Source organism: Humulus lupulus, chromosome 7 (assembly GCF_963169125.1).
Source record: "Humulus lupulus chromosome 7, drHumLupu1.1, whole genome shotgun sequence".
Lineage (NCBI taxonomy): Eukaryota > Viridiplantae > Streptophyta > Magnoliopsida > Rosales > Cannabaceae > Humulus > Humulus lupulus.
The window spans coordinates 155,783,662-155,800,794 of NC_084799.1; the positions used below are offsets into that span (position 1 = coordinate 155,783,662).

Below are 17,133 nucleotides of genomic sequence, written 5' to 3' on the forward strand. Positions count from 1 at the left end.
TCACTAAGTTGATTAAATCTCTCAAGACATTATTTTATTTCATTAAATACTTTATTAATCATTTAAAACATAATAACTCCATTACTTACTTTTAAATTCCATAAAATAACCAAGACAAAAAAAAAATTATGAAAAATACTCATATTTTAACATGTTTATTTAGAAAATAACATTATAATCCAATTAACAAATTTACAAATTTAATGTGAGAAAAAGTATAATTTTTAGATGTGGAAAAATACATTTTTACTTGTATTATTTTTAAGACTAAATTTTTAAATAGAATTAATTCACAAGTGATAATCCAATAACTATTTTAAAAAATATTTTTATAAACATTCAGCCACTATTAGATTTACTTAAAGATTCACAAATAGATTAAATTTACCATTTTTCTTAATTAAAATAAAGAAAAATCATAACTATTAAAATGAACACTCATGCTATACAAAATATACCACCTTTAATATTTCCATAGTTTAGGGTATTAATTTATTTCAACATACACATCAAATTTCTTTTCTTAAAATTACAACTTGACTTTTTTTACAAAAATTCCAGCAACCAATTATACCATTAAAATCACCATTTTTTTTTTTAAACTCATATTTTCAGAAGAAAAAAAAATTGTAGGTAATTATTTGTGCAAAAATATCATTTTAAGTGTGAAATTAAACACCCTTTTTATTCTCATAAATACAACATATCATAAAAGACATTCCTTATGCATGCATATCATTTTTTCACCAATTATTCACAAAATCAGCAAGCATATCAATTTATAGAAATTCAAAACAATCCTTTCTTTTATCTAATTTAACCTAGCATCTTCCTAACATGTATATGTGACACAAAATAGATAGAAAAAAAAAATCACAACATGCTCCACAACTTATATGTCGAAACACACCTAGGCTTCACAACAAAATATATCACAAAATTCTCATGAGAATATTCATCAACCTTCATGGACTCAAACAAGAAATCCAAATAATTTGTCATACCAATATTTACATAGGATCCTAAAACATGGATCTAACCTAAAACACAATAAAATAACAAAATATAGAGGGGATCCTTAGACATGCATAGGCCGAAACATACATATACACAATCATCAAATATCAACAATCCTCATATTCTAAGAGATCAAAACAAAAACCCTTCACAAAACTAATCATACTTCCCTCAATTAACAAAAATCACAATCATACATCATTATGTATCATATTCATGTATCTCATAGCAAATCAAACCAACACATGGCAAGGATTCCAAAAGACATCAAAACTTAAAAATCCTTTCAATAAACAATAACAAACATCAAGCATAAGATTTAGAGATCAACTACCTCCTTGATAAAACCAACACCCAAATGGAAATCACCCTTGAATACCATAGGGCTTTTGAAACCCAGGATGGAGAAGAAGAAGAACACCATCAATTAAAAACAACTCTAATCAACATACTAGAATTAAAAGGAAGAAATTCATAAAACAAAATCAAGAGTCATACCTTAACTTGATCCCTTCTTCTTCCTTTCTTTCTTCTTCTCCTTCTCTCTCTAGCTCACGCCTCTCTCTCTCTCTTCTTCTCTCTAATTTCGGCAGCCCAAGAGCATAATGCTCTCTATCTCCTCTCTTCCCTTTTTTATTTTAATTCCCTTATAATTCCCCAATAAACTAATTGGTAAGTTTCCCCTTATTATTATTATTCTAATTAAGCCTAAAACTCAATTATCAATAAAAGACTTAACTTAAAGGGAATGTCAACAATCCCCTTACCCAAATAACATTTGTCATCAATTTTTTTAATTTATTTGATAAAAACCATGGAATAATTCATCTTCCTTTCCCACTCTTTGTCGTCCACTACACCCATTTACTTTTCTTTTTATTTTTTTATCTAATTAATTCAATAATAAATCCAGTAAAAGACAACTACAAAGTGTGTAGAAAATTCTACACATGTGCACCATGCAACCATGCACATGCACACACTCAATAATTAGGGTGCATCACTACCTACCATGCACCTTAGTGCATTCAACCAAAACTCAAAAAATCACATTTTAAATAAAATAAATAAATAACATATAACAAATAAATTCACAAAATTCTACCAAACAATTCTAACAATTAATTTAAAAAAACAAATAATTAAATAAAATAATTCATAACACTAAACAATTAAATAAATTAAAACACAAAAACTTAATAACTAAAAAAAAAAATTGTGCACTACAGATTACAGGCCATTTCTCATCGATTGTTTTCCAAGCTGGCGAATTTGCTGGATGTCGTAGTTTACCATCTTTTATCCTTCCATCCTAATGCCATTTTAAATTTTTCGCATGTTCTGGATTTCGAAACAAATGTATAAATCTTGGTATAGATGGCAAATACCATAATATTTTGGATGAAATCTCTTTCGTACATTCTTTTCCATCTTACCTCTCTTCCATCATGATGTCTATCATGTAGGGCACTCAGAAGCATTTTCTAAGTTGTTGCGGTATAAACAACAGTAATTAGGACATTCATGTATCTTTTTATAATCCATTCCTAACGTGCCCAATGTTTTTTCTCCTCGTAAAGGGAAGAAGGCACTGTAATGACCCAAATTTCTTAATAAGGATTAGGACTTTGATAGGAGGCAGAGAGGGCCATAATTGATTTATTATGCAATTAAATGATTATATGCATGTTTAGGTGTGTTAAATATGCATGTGAACCCATTTCTGATTAATTGGGTGATTTTCATATTTTGGCCATTTTGGGCATATTTAGCATATATGTGACGTGTGTGGTGCTTCATTATTATTTGGTCATGCTAGGGTTACTCAGCACGAGACGACCCTAGGAGGTAAGCTAGTGGGAAATCCACAACGGGATTTATTCTTGACTCGGGGTAAGTCAAGGGATATTTCACACATTACTGGGATATTGGGTAATGGGAATAAGTATTTGATGATAAATTGGGAGTTAGTAAGATCAGGGGGAGATTCTGGGAGTTTTGACTATTTTAACCCCAGGGGCATTTTCGGGACCCCGAGCATTAGGATTTTCTTGAGGCTACTTAAGCTTGAAGTAACCTATTAAGAAATAAAAAGAACGTCCAGAATGTTCTCTCTCCTTCAAAGTTTCATTTTCGACGCCCAATTACATTTTCGAAGGAAACTTGAGTTCTAGGACTCGGATTCAAGCGAGGTTCAAGGCATAGTGATCCTAGGGAAGATTAGAAGCTTATTAGCTGGAGGATTTAGTTGGGGAATAACTCAATCAGAGGTAATTCAAGTTTTAAGTTGTAAGTTTTTTAAGCTTTTAAGCTTGAATTGGATTTTGTGTTTTGATGAGTTTTTGATTGAATTGAGGCTTGGGTTTTGTTGGTTTTGGATCATGGGGATGTTTGGGAACTTTGATTTTGGAATTTGGAGATGTTTCGGTAGATTTTTAGAAGGTTTTAAAATGGTAAAAATGAGGTCTTGGCTGGGTTTTGAGGTGGGGCCGCGGCCCTGTTCTTGGGCGCCGCGACCCGAGCTAAGTGCAGTGAGTGGTGGTGCTGAAGGGCCCTGGGGACCGCGGCTCAGTGAGGTGGGGCCGCAACGATTAAGGTCATTTGTTGCCAAAGTGGTGTTTTGATCGTGGGAACCCAAACCTTAGGCCTTGAGATCATTCCTACTACCAGATTTAATAGGATTCGATGTCCCGGACGCTAGATCTTTGTCCTGGAAGCATTTATAGCTTATTTTGATGAGGTTTTATATTATGGTTGTGACTAGGTTATCGCTAGGGGATTTGTAACGACCCCAAATTTGGTAATAAGGCTTAAGGGCCCTGATTAGTGTGTCGGGAGGGCATAAATGGGATTAGAGTGAATAGTATTAATTTGAATGTGATATTATGTGATTAATAGTGCTTAAATGATATTTTATGATAATTGATGATATTATGTGATATTATGTAATGAATATGTTGTATATGTGGGAACCACATTATTATGTGGATAACTCTATAGCCGGCGACTTGAGGCGATCCTAGGGCTAGATAGCGGGAAAAGTCACAACGAGGCATTATTATTGACTTTGGACAAGTCAGGGGTATTTTAGGTATCAGATAGTGATTTGGACTATCGGGTTATGAAAATAAATAATTGGAGATATATTTGAGGTTAGGATGTCTAGGTGGGATCATTGGGGGATTTTACCGTTTTACCCTCGGGGACGTTTTCGGCACCCCGAGCTTTGGGATTAGTCTAATAACCTAAGGATATACTTTGGAAGACTTTAGAAAATACTAGACACAGAAATTAAACCGACCCTCTCAGCCTTCTCTCTCTTCTCTTTCATAAGGAAGAAGAACAACTCTGAATTTTGAAGAGAATCAAGCTGAATATTTGGGAATTTAATGGAATAATCTGGAGGATTAGATCAGGAATTGATCAAGGATTGAAATAGAGCCAAGGTAAGCTTTGAAATTTCGTTTCTATGGTTGGGAATTTTGAGAAAATGGCTGAGTTTTTAATGGTTGTGGTTTTGGTATTCAAGGTTGGATTTGAGGCTGGAATCTTTGAAGTTAGGTCAGGGAACTCTTGGAGAAGTGATTCTGCAGCTGAGGTAAGCTTTAATCCAAGGTTTGATGGTTGAATTCTAGTATCTCCATGGCTGGTTTTGTGTTCTTGGGGTAGAAGGTTTCAGTAATTGGAATGAGTTTTTGATGGGTTTCTAGCCTAGGATTCAGCTGGGTTGAGTTGTTGTAATCTTGTGGGATGTTTGTGGATAGTTGAGTTGAGGATTTGGGGTGGTTTTGAGTGAGCTTGCATGAGGTTTGAAAGTTAAAAATGGTGATTTTTCTGGGTTCAAAGGGTCGGGCCGTGGCATGGTTCTAGGTGAGCCGCAGCCCTTGGAAGTTGAGTTGTGCTAAGAAAGGAGGGCGGGCCGCGGCATGGCTTAAGGAATGCCGCGGCCCTTACTTGTTTTTGTACCTTAAGACGGCTCTGTTTGGGGCCATGCCGCGGCATGGATGGCCTATGCCGGGGCCCTTAAGGGATTTTGAGATTTTAGGCTTGGGAATTTAACCTAGGGTGCTCGGGATTGAATCTTTTACCACATTTGGTGAAGTTCAATGTTCCGAGGACTAGAACTTGGTTTAGGAACTCATTTAAGATTTTTAATGGTATCCTTCATCATGGTTGTGACTAGGTGCTAAGCTAGGGCTTGGGGATCAGATCGTGCTCAAGGAGTATCCCCCGTAACTAGTTCATCTAGAAGCCAAAGGTAAGAAAACTACACCCGGTTGAATATTTGAACGAGACTAAGGGCTCCCTGATATATATGACTTAAAGAATGGTATTATGCCATGTAAATGGTAAACCAACGGCCTAAGTGTGCCACGGTTAACTTGTGCAATTGGCACGGCTCGAACACTGGTATCCGAGGATAGCTTATTATGCACTGAGCTCGGTTTAAGCGGGCCGGAGTCAGTGGGTTAAAAAGAGGGTGCGACCTAAGGTGTCGGCCCTAGTATTTGTGTTAGTTGATTATTATATTTTTCCATGAATGTGATTAATGAGATTGTTGAATAATCTAAGTATAAATGAGGTTATTTGTACCTTTAAGTATGCTTATATGCTATGGATAGAATATTTGAACATGCCTATTAGAATATTTGTTTGATAATATTGTATATGTTGTGTATGCTGTTTTCTTGCTGGGCCTTGACTCACGGGTGCTGTGTGGTGCAGGTAAAGGCAAGGGCAAGATTGATCAACCCTGATTGGAGAGCTCTGTGAGGTGACTGTACATGTCAGGCCGCTCAACTGGCACGGTTGAGGAGATTACAAGGATGAGAGGACCAGAACCTTGTATTTTGCATTAGTATGGCTAATAGTTACTCTTAACTGTTGAATTTTGCAAACCAACTTTTAAACGTTGTACATTTTTTCTGTAAATTGTTTATAATCTATAAAATATTTCTTTTGCGGCCAAAATGTCTTTTAGCCCTAGAACACTTTAGCTAATGACACATTTTGATTAAACTACTTGATTAGCAAGTCTCACACCTTTATAAACACATAGTGTAGCGGTCTTGGCTATCCAGGGCATTACAAATTTGGAATCAGGATTGTGCTTGTGGCTCGTTTATTTGTAACCTATGCTTGGACTAAAGGTAAGAAAACTGCACCCAATATGTGACATGCATGGTTATTATTGAGGCATGTTGAGTGTTAAATGTTGACATTGATTGCATATCAAATGCTTAGAAAATCTTGCTCACTTGTGAATGGCACTGACCTATTAGTCAGAAATGGCAATGGTGTCAGTATTAACTGTGAAGCTGTGAATCATTAGTCAAGTTCGGCAATAGTACTGAGCACTGGTTGTACAGTTATGAGTCAAGGAAAGTGTTAGCGTGTTTAACGCAAGCCGAAAAGATTATATCTAATCGACATCTGAATTGAATGACTCATCATGAAAATTAATTTCGGATCGACCTCAAGTTCGATGAAAACTAAAAGTACTTGTCTAGTCTAAAGGCTAGTTATTTAAAGCCCGAGCCAAAAGGCTAAGGTGACCTACACGTCACATGGCTAGGAGGGTATGGGACCTCCGGGATAGACTTATTAGTCATCTAATCGAGATGGACTTATTAGTCATCTGACCGAGATAGACTAATTAGTCTTCTGATCGGGATAGACTAATGAGTCATCTGACTGGGATAGACTTATCAATCATCTAATCGAGACAGACTTATCATTCATCTAATCAAGAAGGACTTATTAGTCATCTGACCGAGATAGACTTAATAGTCATCTAACCGAGATGGACTTATTAGTCATCTGACGAAGATGGACTTATCAGTCATCTGACAGAGATGGACTTGTCAGTCATCTGACTGAGATAGACTTATCAGTCATCTGACCGAGATAGAGTTATCAGTCATCTGACTGAGAGAGACTTATTAGTCATTTGACCAAGATAGACTTCTATGTCATCTATTTAGAGAATGACTTATTAGTCGACTGTGAAAAAATGACTTATTAGTCATCTACCTCAGAGTGGGAGACTTATTATTCATCTACTTAGAGCGTAGGACTTCACAAATATTTAGTCTACCTACTTGCATGCATGAGTAGGGTTATTACTGCTTGGCATGCCTGTTATGACTTAGCAACATGTTATTACTGGTTCATGAGCATATTGAGTCTTCTTGCTGGGCTTCGGCTCACGGGTGCTATGTGGTGCAGGTAAAGGCAAAAGAAATCTAGACCATCCTTTAGTTGGAGAGCTTAGGTGGCGATGTGTACATATGCGACTACTCGATCGCCACAGTCGAGGGTTGAAAGAGGAACAAGGGTTAAATCCTATTTTTCCGCTTAGGTCGGTTGGTTGTAAATTTTTTGTTGTAATTAACCCTTAAATTATATTTTTGGGATACCAATGTATACAGAAAATGTTTTAATGAAACATTATATCTTAACCAAAATTTTTAGCCCTAAACCGCCAATCATACTTAGTTACACAATTATGGCCAAATGACTCGATTAGCGAGTTTAACACTGTTTAAAAGGCACACTGTAACAGTCCCTGAAGTTTAGGGTGTTACAACTTGGTATCAGAGCGAGCCAAGGTTAAGAGACAGCTTTACTCAGGGTACGGTAACTATTTCTGTAGTTATGTGTTTAACTGCTTAAATGGAATGCAAATGTTTTACCTGCACATTGTATTAGGGAGCATGAGATTCTGATAGAGCCTGACTCTTGACTATTAAATTATTATATGATTACATGCTCCGTGAACATAGATGAATGTGATTATATGATTACCTACTCCGTGATTATATAATTGTATTAATTGCATGCTGGAATTGGAAGCATGAGGTGTATGTTGGAAGAGCAGGGATTATGAGTGATGTATGAATGCTATGGGCATGTTTTAAGCACTACAATGGTTTGTGATTATAGTGTGGTAAGATTTTTCCCATGGGGAAAACTCTTGATATGCTCATAATGTTTAATGAATCAAGTTATTGACTGCAGATTCAATCAGCAGGTATGTATCCAAGGCAGATAATGAGGTCTTATGGTGGTTATACTGAGGCTGGGAGTTTCAGCTAGGGATTGAGTTCTTCTTCTGCCCCTCAGAATTTCCAGCAAATGTTTACAGATGTGAAATTAAGATTCACTACAACAATTATGCCCATATATTACATTAAAATATAGCATATTTTAAAAAACGCTATTGTTTGACCGGACTAAAAATTTTAGGCGCTAAATTATACTTAGGCGCCAAATGAAAGACAAAAGCAAAAAATCCCTAATAACCCTACGCCTCCTCTGTTTCTCTCTCATGTTCTATCTTTCTCTCTCAGCAACTCTCTCATTCAATCTTTCTTTCTTTCTCTCTGTTTGTTGCAGGTGTGCAACAAGGTGATGGGGTCCGCGGCTTGGGTCGTGTGACAGGGAGGCTTGACTCATGGGTCTACGGCGTGGCTCGCTCGTGGGTGCAACGGTCCTTGCGGCGGTGGGTCTACGGCGTGGGTGCGGCGATGCTTGCGGTTGTGGGTCTATGGCGTGGGTGCGGCGGTGCTTGAGCTCACGATCTCCGAGTAATATATATGTGCTCTTTTGGTGGCTGACCTTGCCATTCGTGGTGGACGCAGTCTTCGTATGAGGGTATTAATTTTTTTACAGTGTTTAATTTTCATATGTTGTTTACCACATCAAATGTTTGTTCTTGAATCTAGGTATATCTTCTTTTTGAATCTTGTTATTATCTGTGGATTTCTTGAATCTGAGTATTGTATATTGAGTAAGTAAGAAAATGTTATGCTCAATATTATTTGTCAGGCCACCTGTTCCGGACTTGGGTAATAATGCTATGATGGATGATTGGGTCAAGCAGTTTGAGGAGCTTGCTGGCTCTCAGGTACTTCTCTATTTCAATCATTTGGGTGTTGAAATTATTTTGTGATGAAATTATTTGAAAGTATTTGTACGTTGAATTGTTGATGTTGCATTCAAGGTTTATTGATGTGTTTGTTTTTGTTGCAGGAAAAGTTGGCATATTTTAGAATAAAAGAGCTTAAGGATGTTCTCACTCACTTAGGTCTTTCAAAGCAGGGGAAGAAGCAGGTGAGATGCTAAAGAAATTGTTTGTGCTGGGTGTTGCCTGCATGTGGATTTGGCAATTTATCACACTTTGGCTTCAACGTTTGAAAATTACATGTTTCTCCTTTTTTTGTTGATTAGGAGTAGCACTTTTTGTTTTTTGGTATGCATAATCCAATAACTTCTTTGTGATGTTGGCTTTGTAAAGGTTTTACTGAGAAGGTGCTAGCTAGTTTAATTGGTAGTTGTTAGTCAGTTGGTGTCATGTCGCAGAACATCAGGTCAAATTTTGCCTTTCTTATGGGAAGGGATTATGGGCAAGGGAGAGGGTTACCTCCTGTTGTGTAACCCACTAGTAAGAGAAAAGGTTGTACTAGTATTTTTTTTTGGTTATTCAGTTAATACAGAATTCATACACAATTGATTTTTGTATTGGTGTGTATTCTTCTCAATAAATCTTAATTTTTTCTTATTTATCTGCCTCTCCCGCAATTATGGGAGAAAGACAAACAGTTTGTAAGTAGGGGCAGGGATTTGATCACTTAACTTGATGATTATCTGTAATAAAGATACAATAACATCAAGTTCTTGTAACAGTTGCCCATCTGAGAATAATTTTCTGCAATGACACCTTACTTGCACAAGACTAATGAATTTTATTCTAAATATTGTCTATTTATGCTTTTACTAGAAGGGTGTTTGTTTTAATGATTCATTTTGAGCATCTTGTTAATGTTTTTGGATTGGTGTTTTATGACTTTACATTTGTTGTTATTAATGCAGGACCTTGTTGACCGGATATTGGTTGTTTTATCTGATGATCAAGGTATAGATGGTGTGTTTTTTTGCTTTCCTACCTGAAAATAGCTAAATTCCTTTCATTTGCATTTGTCAGTCTTGTGTTATTTACTTTTCTTTTTAGTGAAATTTATATATTTGGACCTTGGCTATGTAGTTGATCTTTGTCTAGGTAGATATCTATTAAATAGTCAGTCTTAAACACTAAAACAGCGACTGTCTACATCACACATCTTTGTTTTTCTAAAAAAGTTATTATTATGTTTTCTATAGGTTAGTTTCCATTTCAAATTTAGTTTTCTGGCATTGTAGCCTGGTATAGAATTTGGTTGGGTTGCTCAAACTTGTGCTTATTAGTACTGTAATTGAGCATTCTGCTTTGAGGTTTCTTGCTTTTACCATGTCCTGGTTGTGGTCTAAATTCTCTTATTTTGTGTGAAATTAATTCTAGCTGAATTTATGTTCTCTTTTACAGTTTCTAAATTGTGGGCAAAGAAGAATGCTGTGGGGAAGGAACAGGTGGCACAGCTTGTAGATGACATATATAGGTTTGTCTTATATCTTGCACTATCTGATTCATAAAGTCGCTGGATTCTACTCTTTTTGCTACTGTCTATTTTTTTTTCCCTTAGAAAATACATTTTCCTGTTTCTCAGAAAAATGCAAGGGATGGAGGTAAGTATTCCGTCATTGTTCTTACTGGCCTTTGTTTGTGTGGTTTTAAATACAATAATTTTCTACTACTTGGTCTATGTGAATGCTTTTTCAATTTTAAATATTTTCTTTGCGAACATATATTAATCTCTCAGGATTTCAAGTTTTACTATGAGGTTGTTGTCACATTCTCCTTAAAATCATTTTGAAAGAAATTGATAAGGTTCCTTAGTTACATGATTTGGCCAAGTCAAAGTATTTGATGGCCTCAATTATTGCATCAATATAAGCTTTGGCTTGAATCAGGAAGCTCAAAAATGCATCACATGTCATATGCTGTGATTTTAATTTCTGTTTTTAACATACACATCATCTATTAGGCTTGTCCAGCAGCAGCTGGTGCTGAGCTGTCTTATTTGTTATTTTTCTATTATTACCACTTATGTTAGATTGACAACAATAACCTCTAAGTGTGTACTATATTATGACAATTTTTAATGTAGGCTATTAGGGATTTTAACTTGCTCAAGTGTTGCAAGTTATTGTTTGTTATTTGTTTCATATTTAAGAGTTTTATGGCTTTTACATCTGAAAGATGCATGATTTGCTTCTAAATGTTGTAGTTCATGGAGCTTTGAGGTGCTGGGCTCTTCTCTCTGATGACTTGGACGATAAAGTGATGCCCACATTAGTACCTGTTTTGTTCCCATGCTTGCTTACTATTGTTTCATCCACTCAGGTTTGTTTGTGTTATATTTTGGTTCCCATTTTGGCAGCTCTTTAGAATCCTATATTGAGTGTATTTTGATGTTTTTTAATTTTAATTTTATTTTATTTTTTAAGGGGTGTTATTTAAGGAAATCTGAAATAAGCATAAATAGTCAATTATGCTTTTGAGTTCACATTAGTATTTGCACATGTGCATAACAATGTTAATTTTGAGTCATTTGCTTTATTGAACAAATGAGTGAGGTAAAGAGGCCAAATGAATGAGAATTTTATGTCAAAACTTCGCGAGGAATTTGATGGTTCAAGTAAAAGTTTAAATTGCTTACCAAATGACTAAATCGTACTTGCATTTTTGTCTGTTTGCAATCTCTGGGCATCTTATTTATTTATTTAGCTAAAGGTGGGTAATATGCATAGTGATTAGTAGTCCTTAAGGAAGGGACTTCTATATTACAGGAGAGAGCTATGCAGGTGATTAACCTTCAAACTCGTTTTATGTTGATTTAATGGATTAAGCTTGTAGGCATTAGTAACAAGTATCTCAAAATTCATTTGTTGAATTCATGTTTGAGCCAATCAGTTCTCCAATTTCTTCATACTAATTATATTTTATGCACACGTATATTCATATATCATCAATACTTTGTTTGAATTGTGGTTTTCTTTGTGGGCATCTATGTACTAGGACATTATGTTCCTCAGCTGAGCCAGGCAATTGTAAAACACAACTCTGCAACAAAGGGAAAAGCCATTAATCTGAAGGGTTATATGGTACTTGTTTCATTCATTTCTCTAGGAAAAATCCCAGGTTCTTATGTATCATGTGATGAAATAGAGAGCTAAGATATCTGTTTAATGCAGGTGGGAAATGCTTTAACTGACGATCACCATGATCACTTAGGGCTTTTCCAATTCATGTGGTCAGCTGGCTTGATATCTGACGAGACATACAAATTACTAAACCTTCTATGTGTTTCTCAGCCATTTATACACTCCTCGAGTTCATGTGATAAGGTTCTCGAAATTGCTTCTGAAGAACTTGGCGACATTGATCCATATAGCATCTACACTCCCGCCTGCCATGCTAATGGTAGCCAAACAAATCAATTGCGGAAAAGAAAGCACGTGAGTATGCTATTTGAAATCACTTATCTTATTTAAGGAGTAAACAAATAATTAATTTTGTTAATTATTCTCTATAACATATTTTTATTATCCTCATGAGTTGAATATATAGTTATATGCGTGCTATATTAGAATGGGGTATTAGACATTTGATAGTCTACCTTTCTTTTATGCACCACACCTTACATACAACTTTTACAGCATAAGCTCTTTGATAATATTTTCGTAAGGGTGACATTTTTTCTGTTCAGAGTTTTATTTCTACTACCATGCTATATGTTATAGGACTAGTCATCTTTAGCTAACTTCCGTGAGCATCAAGTTTCCATCTGTGTTGGACCCTCATGTCTAATCACTAAAAATATTCAACTTCAGTTACTGTAGAGGAAGGTTGGTTGTTAAAGTTCTATTGATTTCTATTTAGGAACTCATAGATTGTAATTATTATCCTAATTATTTGCATATATGGTTCTTTTCCAAGCAAAAGTGCAAAATATGGGTTATTATTTCATGTTTAATGCCAGACTACAAAGCCCCACAGCCTCATCTCCATAAGGGGCCTGTGTGCTTTTGCTGGTCACATAATACAGGAATTTCAACGAGTGTTTATACAATGTGAGGTTGTATAAGTTATTTGTGTTTTAAGTAAAATTTGAATATATCTTTTTCTTACCTTTATTATACTACTTGAAGAACATGGAACAACTTAAATTCTACCTGTCACATTTGTTTAGGTGAGTATCAATGTGTTTCACATATTAAAAGTTAGAACATTATGTACTCCTTACTTTTACTGGTTATAAATGCCAAACTTATCTAATGTATTGTTCGTGTTTCATCTTTTAACATTCTGTTTGGTATATTGGACCAACAACTTCCTTCCACATTTTCAGGGATCTGGTATATTGTGGAACAAGTATGATTTTCCTGTATTCTTGCTCTCGGAGAGTAGTACGAAGACCATCCAAGAGGTAGTAAGTGTCATTTCATTTGGTTTTCATTTTGTACCGTCCACTGAAGAAGTGAAACCACTTTTAAAAGAAAAAGTCTAGTTATTTCAATTTTCATATTAATGGACTGTATTTAATTGTTGTTGATGTTTGCCCCCCCCAACCACAAGACAATTTTTTGGCAGCTTTAGTTTATTGTTAATAAACTTTTTGATGTCAGTCATACGCAGGTTTCTAAAGAAATTTTGAAGAGACAGAGATCTTATACCACTGTTGTGGCTGAGTTTGATCTTGTGATGCAGGTAGCTTGTTTGTTTTTAACTTTCTAGTGCATTTTATTGACTTTATCTCGCAGACATTTTTTGGTTGTTGGCTTAATGATGTTTTCAAGGAATCTGTGATACATTTGTTTTGATTAGACAGTGAAAGCTGGAACTCGTGATTCAGAATCTTGTTTGAAAGAGGAGACCTGCCTTCCATTAGGGGGATACAGGTAACTCATTTTGCATTTATTGGTATCCATAATGAAGTCTAACAGCTCTAAATGTGGTTCACGATTTGTATTTGTGTCTCATCTCTCTTTTGAGTTCGAAATCTGACTTGTTTTTAGAATGTAGTCCTTATTCTCATTAGCTTGGTTTTCATTTTCTTTCTTATTAGATTTTATATTATTATATGTAAATATATATGTGTGTGTGTGTGTGTATTTATTGTTTTGAGTGGGGAAGATTTCATGGGATTCTTTTTCTCAGTTTTATTTGTACAGGGGAGGTCAAAAGAATATGTATGTTGGTCTATAGTTGAGCTTTGTAGGATTCAAATCTTTGATGCTGAAACTTACTTCCATCAACTTTCAGTGTTTGAAACACATATTTAGAAGATCAACACATTTCTTCTTATCTTTATTCTTTTGACCTTCCTAAATTACTTTGAATTTAACTATTGCTCATAATTATGAAGGGCAGTGTTTGGTCATCACTTCCTCCGCTTAATATCTCCTCCTTAGATCAGGGTAAGCCTATTATATTGACTGTGGCGTCAATGGATTCGGCTTCATTTTTCCGTGACAAAAGCCTTGGTGCAGACTCCCCAATATCAATAAGTTTTAAGTCTTATCATGTTGCTTTCCATGTTGAAATGTGATATTACATCTCTGAAGTTTAGGAAACCCTTAATTAACATTTTTGTGGAATGATTTTAGGGCATGATTGCACTCTTGGCAGCGGGCGATGCACTATCACATTTGGAGGCTTTCCATGACCTTAATAAAAAGGTGAGTGAGATGTATATAAGAGTTCCTTTAAAAAAAAAGTGCTTATAAGAGTTCCTTGATATAGTGCCTTCGTAATGTTTTTTTCTTTCTTCCATATATGGGAAGACATTGTTCTAGTGGCTTTGTCGTCTCTTAACTTGGCAAAAAAGTATTTTCTTTTTCAGTGATCACATTTTCATCAATCCGATTTATGAAGACTGTACTATATTCAAGTGATTGTGTGTTATCTTATTCATTGTCTTTATATTGCTTGTCTTGATTTTAATAGTATATGATTTTCAATACGTCTTTAGACATGTAAGTGGGACCTCTCCTTATTACACTTGTCCCTCTTAGGCAATGTAAAAGCTCTATAATAAAAGGCTAACATCCTCGCATCTATACTGCATGCTGAGGTTGTCTTTGATGTTATCTGCCCAATCCATTATTTAGTTATTCTTGTTGGTTTAAAGAGAGAAAACTGTTCACTTCATTAAAAAAATGTACTAGAAAAAATATAAATAATAAGGCAACAAAGGATGTGCCTACACTTCTGTTTTGTCATTTGTTTTATTAAAATGTAGGAATCTTCTTTTCAATCTCTGTTATGCAATTTTTTTCCCTTGTATTGAAGCATTTATCTATCTCATTTCAACATTTCATATTGAAGGTGTAAAATTTGAGCCTCTCTCTGTCATTTTAGATTTTCTCTAGAAATCCAAGTCTCATCTTTTTTTTTTCTGCAATTTTGGGTAAAATCTGAATCTGAATCTCATATTATAATTGTTGCTCTCTCTATAAAATTGTCTACTATATTCATATTTTATTACTTCTCTTACTTTTATTTTTGTTATAATATTATGCTAACTTCAGACACAATTTAACTGTTAGAATACTTAATTTATTGTATGTGAAACTCAAGCAGAAATTTCTTCTATACCTCTTCTACTGCCTTATCTTTACAGGGTTGTATGAACTCATTATTAATTTGTTAAAACAGTAAAATACAAATATACTGAAACATATTGATATACATTCACTGTATTCTCTAATGGCAGCAAGTTGTTTAACAAGTTTGATTTTATTTGCATTGTATTCTCTTTTCTTATTTATGGCTTTGGTAAGTTATAGTTTATATGATAGTTATGGGATTGGCTTTGCATTCACTTGTTATATTATTTATTTATTTTAGTTTTCATCTTGCAGTTGTTCCCAAGCTTTGTTTGAATCTTCATTTTGTTTTCTATTATGCTTATTTATATTTGGATTTATGAATTCTGTTTTGTTCATGTTGATTATAGTCAGTAATGATTTAAATGGGGCTAATTGTATGTTAGGTTTGTGGCATCAGCTCTCCAAACCTGACTGCTTATCTTTCTCTATTTATTTTTCAGAGAGTTTGAACAAGTTCCCTCGAAGGACTAGTACTCCATCTGGGGTTCATAGTCAAGCACAACAATCTGAAGAACAGCTACAACAACAGCAACAATAGCATTAGCAGCAGCAACAACATCATCCAAACTATAGTTTGAAGTAAAAAATGTTCAAGATTATAAAACTTTATTATGTTATGCTTTCAAACTTAAGTTAGAACTAATATCTTATGAAGTAGACACATTCATGGTTTGAATTAGTTATTTTTTAATGTAATACTTATAGTTTATCAATCTATTGAGAATTACATTTTATGATTAATTTTGTTTTTTTTTTATCAAAATACAATAATGAAGATCTTTTAATTAAAAAAAACCATATAAGTATACTTATTAAAATAAAATTTAAAATATATTATCTACACTAAAGTAACAAAATTTTATTACTATATGTTACGATTTAAAAACATATTATAAGCAAAATAAATCGTTATGATATATATAATATAACAAACTAAAAATGTTATCAAAATAATCAAATGTAACAGTTGAAAAGTGTTATGAAAAAAGTACAAGATTAAACTTCAAATTTATAACCAAAAACTCTATCTAAATGTTATTATTTGAATATTATAGCACCTAAAAATGTGTTATTGAATAGTTTAAGATAACACCGAACATAACATTCAAAAACTGTTATAGAAAAGACTGGACTTTTAATAACAGGGGCTATGTTAGCATTTTCAGAAGTGCTATCAATAGTCCCGGATAGCAGTTTTTAAGTGTTATGAATACTGTTTTTTCTTGTAGTGATTGCACAGGCAAGAGGACAAGATTAGGTGTTTGAAGCAACATCAGAATCTTTCGAGGAGCCCCTCTTCCATTTCTATTCCAGGAGTGGCACTAGTTGTGTCTCAGCCTAGCGTTTAGAGCATATGGGAATTTCTCTGTGGAAGATTCCAGGAGTATTACACTCCAGTCTTCGAGGGAGGCCTAGATCCATTTCAGAGCTGAGTAATGGATGGGCATGATCAGTTCCATCCTCGATAGTATGGGGCTGGTGGGTCACGATAGGTTGATTTGTGCTATATATGTATTGTGGGATGATGCTTGGAGGTGGTGGGAAGTAGTATCCCAAACACGA

At 34.6% G+C, this 17,133-nt stretch overlaps 3 long non-coding RNA genes across 4 annotated transcripts; all 3 read left to right on the forward strand.

Annotated features, from left to right (window-relative positions):
* Positions 1 to 9,028: 9,028 nt before the first annotated feature.
* On the forward strand, positions 9,029 to 10,454 carry LOC133789964 (uncharacterized). The gene is made up of 3 exons (XR_009873811.1): positions 9,029 to 9,132; positions 9,892 to 9,934; positions 10,382 to 10,454. It is a non-coding gene; the product is annotated as an uncharacterized LOC133789964 (long non-coding RNA).
* Positions 10,455 to 11,080: 626 nt separating this feature from the next.
* On the forward strand, positions 11,081 to 12,506 carry LOC133789965 (uncharacterized). The gene is made up of 3 exons (XR_009873812.1): positions 11,081 to 11,760; positions 11,975 to 12,060; positions 12,151 to 12,506. It is a non-coding gene; the product is annotated as an uncharacterized LOC133789965 (long non-coding RNA).
* A 1,095-nt stretch (positions 12,507 to 13,601) lies between these two features.
* LOC133789966 (uncharacterized) lies at positions 13,602 to 14,462 on the forward strand. 2 transcript variants are annotated; one of them, XR_009873814.1, is made up of 3 exons: positions 13,602 to 13,666; positions 13,784 to 13,857; positions 14,330 to 14,462. It is a non-coding gene; the product is annotated as an uncharacterized LOC133789966 (long non-coding RNA). The 2 variants fall into 2 exon arrangements; XR_009873813.1 differs by having other exon boundaries at positions 14,325 to 14,456.
* Positions 14,463 to 17,133: the final 2,671 nt, after the last annotated feature.